Source organism: Rhamphochromis longiceps, linkage group LG2 (genome assembly GCF_057381845.1).
Source record: "Rhamphochromis longiceps isolate RC_006_pf linkage group LG2, R_longiceps_female_GT1.1, whole genome shotgun sequence".
NCBI classification, from domain to species: domain Eukaryota; kingdom Metazoa; phylum Chordata; class Actinopteri; order Cichliformes; family Cichlidae; genus Rhamphochromis; species Rhamphochromis longiceps.
The window spans coordinates 27,885,224-27,891,223 of NC_140558.1; positions in this window are offsets into that span (position 1 = coordinate 27,885,224).

Here is a 6,000-nt window from a genome sequence, read left to right on the forward strand (position 1 = left end):
GTTGTTTGAGGTTCTGTTAATTATTATCTTGAGTTTAGTCTATTGAGTTGACCTCTTTTATTGGTCTGCCTGTTTAAGTTTTGGCTTTGTTAAATATATTTTCATATTTTTGGGTCAATAAAACCCATTTTTTGAATTAAAACCACCTGTGTCCTTTATGCTTTACTGCTTGGTCCCTGACATGGTCTAACAATTAATGTTGAAAAACAGTATTTTTTAAACATTGTGGGATTTTATAAGTAACATAACATATTTTACATTTCCATGAGGCAAAAACTGTAGAATATTTTCTTTTTGTAAATAAACAAAATAAAGATTTAACAGTTAATCCAGTCGTCTGGTCTCATCTGTATGCAAAGACAGGAAGATGAATTTAGGCACATCTAGATTATTATAAGACATTTATGAATCCCACAAGATGTTTCATCCTATTTGCCTTTGAAAACATTAAACAGATCCGTAATAGGCAAACAAATAAAGCGTGTGATTGTTTCCTTTTAAAAAAAATCACAGTAGAACAGAATTCACAAAGTGCTAATGTGAAAATTGTCTCTCCCAATGAATTCTAACAGTTGTGAAACACTGATTGGACCTCACGTCACACGCAGAACACAGTAATGCATTCCAATGGTTTTTGCTTGGCACTTGTTGACTGACAGACACTGTGGAACTACACCAGCCTTGGACGACTGCCTGGCATTAGTACAGAATCAATAGGAAGAAAACTGTCCTGGACTCAATGCATACCTGATTTCTGCTCTGTACTTTAATTGGCATGAGTTATTGACATGTAGCTTAATTACTTGCCCTGGTAATTTATTTACCAGGGATGCCAAAGACGAAGCGTGCCTTTTCTAACAGGAGAAGATTGGTGAAAATGTTCACACTCCATATATTGGGGCACATTTTCTCAGAACTTACACATTTTACCTAAGATCAAGGTTACCTGTCATATTTAAAGACACACCTTTTCATTCATTTTCATGATATTAACGTTTCTAAGATACATTCTCATAACAGCTGACATCATTAAACAGCAATTAAGGAAATAAAATAAAAGCATTAGGTATCACACTGATACCTAATGGTTGCACTAAGACAACATAAACACACAGGAACAAGGTGTATTGTGGTCAGTGAGCTGCACCACGGAGAAAGTAGTGTGCTGCTTTAATACCTTCCCCAGTGCAGTTTTCAGTTACCAAACTATGGAAAGGAACTGCAGATGGCCACGCTTAATACTGGAAACATTCAGCCTCGTATACCCAGAGAGGCTGTTTATGCAAAAAGAACACAGTCAATCAGATAATGCCAATTATCAATCAGGCATACAGTGCAAAGAGAAAAAACATTAAGTGGTGTGGGAAATAAACATGCACTCCTGTTTTGCTGTTTATTGCTATTCAGGTGCTCTCTTGCTCTCTCTCACTAACTTTGTCTCTAGCTCCCTCGCTCTCATATGGTACCTGCATAATTGCCTTTCTCCTCCACTGGCCGCAGGGGAAGTGGAGCTCTCACAACGTTACTGTGGTAATACTGATTGATGGAGTCGATACTTGTGCGGTTCCAGAACATCGAGCATCGCCACACACAGACATGACAAATTTCGAGGAACAAATTATAATAGCCCGCATCATGATTAATCCCCTCTGGGGAAATGGAAATATTGTGAATACCTACGAACTCATAGAGGACATAGAGCTCTACAATAAGACCAGACTCCAGGCGCTTTTGTAACCATTGTCTAGCTGTACAGACGGGAGGAAGGATGATGACGAGGAAATTCATGGTTGGGGCTGCCGAACAATGCTCGAAGGAGTATCAGATGATTAATCAGACAGATTTTAAATTCAGATTTTTTGCATTATGATTAGCTAAGAAATCATTTTCACTCTCTGCGTTCTCTTCTTGATTTACAGGAGCTCAGTGTGAGCTTTGAGGAAAAAGAATAGTTATGGATTGTTATCACGGTCACAGAAGTAATTCAGCATAAAAATGGTGTGTCCATGTTATCTCTACTACATCCATTTACAGCTTGATCACTTACATCACACAACCCAGAAAGTAGATTAAAGAGAGTAATGTGTAGTAAATAAAGAACACTGCAGAATCACCTAAATACAAGTTTGTTTACATGTGAAGAAACTTAAATAAGATATTAAAGCATGACTAATGTTGGATTGTTGCATAAGATGCCAATATCAAGTTATTAATATTATAGGGCAATGGTGGATAACGGGAATTATGGGACTGTCTTGTGGTTTCTGGCAACAGGGTGTTGGAATCACATCAGTTTTTGGTTTTGTGAGTGGTGGCAAAGTTCATGACAATGAGCAACCATCTTGATAACTTCTATGGCTAGTTATTTACCAAGGAGGATTAGCAGAATCTTGAAAGGTTGGTCACTTTGTCTCCGAGTAAGACTTACAAAGAATTGCACGGCATTACTTCTGTTTGTCTGTGAAGGTTCTCAGTCATCCAGGTCTGGACTTTTTTAAGTTGCTCGAAAACGTTTCACCTCTCATCCGAGATGCTTCTTCTGTTTGTTTTTAATGGGTTTTTTTGTACAGCTCATTCAACAGAGTACTGAACAAGAACTGTGCTAACTCAAATTATGAATAAGAAAAACAATAAATAAATACATTCACTTCCCACTCCCAACTAGAGGAGCTTACAGACATGTTTCAAAAGAAGATCAGGACAATATAAAAAAATCAACCGGTATTTACCTGGTTCTAAAATGAGGTAAATTCACACTCACACGTGACACATTAAACAGTGTCATAATTTATTTAACAAAAACGAAACAAAAATGCAGAAGCTGTGTGTGAAAAACTGAGTGCACCCCATGATTCAGTAGCTTATAGAACCAGTTTTAGCAGCAATAAGTTGAACGAATCATTTTCCATATGATTTAATAGTTTTTGTTGCTTGAGTTCATTGATGCTTGTGAGTCTCAATGTCCTGCCACAGTGCTAATGTTTGGACTTGCATTTACGTCAGTTAAAAACCTGCCAAGGACAGAGACAGAGCTTAGAAATGAGTGAGAACCAGAATGTTTTCTCTTAAGATATGATATTTAATATGCAGCAAGTGTGTTGAGTGGCCACTAAAAAGGTTCTCGACAAACTATGTTCTAGAGTTGAAAAACCATCAAAGCCAAAAATCTGTTGTTTTTTTTACAGCTTTCTTCTTTTGCAGAAGAAACTCTATATAAAGAAATATGGATGATGAGTGCTGTGTGTACAAAACAAGGAAATGAAGCGAAATAACAAACACAGATTTTTTCATTAATTTAACTGGAGACCCAACAGATTTTGGATTTTAAATTTTAAACCCTGACACATCGGCCGGTATCTTTTTTTCTTTTAGACATTTGATGCATAAACAGATTTTTTAAATATCTATTATTAGTTATTTATGAGTACTTGATGAGATCAAATGACAATACATTTTAAATAGTAATTTATTTTACTTAACAAGTTGTGGATTACTGGTTTATGCTATGCCTGTATCAGCTGACTGTGTGTTGCCAACACAACAGAGTGCTGTCTGGTAGACAAACTAAATAACACTGACACTCATAACATGGTTAATGGGTGTTTCTCCTGTCATTCTAAATGCAGATATCAATATATCAGCAAACAGCTAATATTGGCTAATATATCTGCCGTGCTGGTATATCAGTCGCACTAGTCTAAACCAGCTATTTATCATTCCTCATGAGGCATACATTAACCTCACTGCCAAAACACATACTTTATATTCCACATGACTGTATATGTTTCCTGGTTCAGTTGTTGACTGGCTTTTTGTTTGGAGACACAGAACAACAGCTCTATGTTTGATTCCATGATTCCCTCTTATAATGTCTCCAGTTGGGATTAAGCCTGAGTAGATTTGGCACAATATCAGGAACATGAATGTCGGGTTTACACATTGTATGTGCAGTATGTTGTCAGTATGTTATACTGACAAGAAAGAAAGACGGCTCATTATTTAATCTCCAAACATGTATATCACAAACTAGTTAGGAACTTTACACAAAGACACTGCTTAACTGCACACTACCTGAAGAAACTAATACCTTTTACTCCACCATCTGCTGGTACACTAATTAGTAAAAAAATCAATAAACAGAGCTGTTTACTGCACATTATTTTAATGACGGCAGATATGTTTCAGGTGAATGTCTACGAACAGCAGTAAATTTGTACAGCGCAAATGGATATGTTACGTAACTACCTCACTACCTAATAATTTAGAATATCAAGGCTGCTGTCTCTGTGTGAATATTCTGCCTTTGCTAATAAGCATTTAGGATCCATCAAAACAAATTAATGTTCTGAGCAGCTACCAGGGTCAGCTCAAATGAGATTGGACACACTCAAAGGCACAGTTAAAGAAGAATGAATGCTTAACGGGCCTTGAGTCAATCTTAAGCTTAGTAGCTTGTGTTTCATAGTGAACTCCTTTAATAGGATAGCCATTTCAGGCTAAAATGAGTGCATGTGTTAATTTTAGTGGTCACTTAGCCGGTGGGCGAATACAGTCTTGAAAATGTTAAATTATTTTTTTTGACAGTTGACCGTTATTATTACATGCTGCCGAATCAGTGGTCTGAATGTTAAGTAGTTGCATTCACCAAGGCCCTCAAAAATCTTTAAAAAATGGGAAGAATTTGAATGCAGTTAAATTAATTTTCTAATCATGAAATCCCCTTGAAACCTTTGAGGTTCATTTGAATAAGCACTCTGCTCCCTTCTTTCTCTCTGTCTCATACGCACATGGATACAGACACGAAGTTTAATATCATGACTCACGTGTTTCAGTATACATTGCAGGCAACAGAGATGGCATCGCCTTCCTGTGAAAGTAATGCATTGCATATTTGTCCAGGGAAATCAGTGCCAGTCTAATCAGTGTGAACATTTGTTAGTGTGTGTAGGTTAGTAACGTAACCTTTAATGGTACCTCTGCATAAGTTGCTGCGAGATGTTAAATCAGCAGCTCTAATGATCTCCAAGGCAACCTGATGCAGTCTGACTGACATTATTATCGCAGAGGAAACTGGAAAGAGGAGCAAAGGTGGAAAGGGCAGATCTGATGTTGTGGATGAGACTAAAGGAGATTTAACACAGTAAATAAAACTGAAGAACTAAAGGAATTTCATGAAGTCTGAACTCTGGCGCATACCTTTAGCACTCCTATTCTCAGCTGAAAACTTTATGAAGCAACATTCTCCACAACCTGACTCTTAGTGAAATCACATGGAAAAAGAAATCACATTTGCTTGTTGCCTGTTAAACACTGAAACCACTCTCTGGCAGTGCGCATCGCTCTGCTTTGATCACATTGCAGAACTGTTGACAGCAATAGTCAAAGAGCATTTGCTCCCAGGTGTCCTGCAGCTTGGATGCAGATTTATGATTCAGTAGTGAGCCCGATAGATAGCCGCCTGGTGTTGGGCAGCGCGAGACGTGGAAATCAGAGAAGTGTGAGTAATACAGGTGAATGTGCCCACAGTTACTGGGTCAGCAAACCAGGTCACACACATTGACGCACCTAGTGCATTTACAAATACAAGCGGACTGGGATGTCCTCTTTCTTGTGACTCCCACAGCTAAGAATAACCTGTACTGTAGCTCACTGATCATTTCCTTTATTATAAACTCAGGCAAGCTATTTGTCGTCCCTTTCAAAGATTAAACGTTAGATTGAAAGATCTGGGTAAAACAGCGTTAATAATGAAGGTTGTAGGTACGCTTAGCGAGTATATTTACCTTTTCTTGACCTTCCCCAGCCAGTCATGGCGAACAACTGCCTTTCTCTGAGCCTGGTTCTGCTGGAGGATTCTTCCTGTTAAAAATGAGTTTTTCCTTTCCACTGTTGCCAATTGCTTGCTCACACAATATTCAACTTCATCTTTGAGATCACAAGACATTGCTCCTCTAAGCTAATCTGCATTTAATTTGGGTGTATGAGATATGTAGAGTGTAC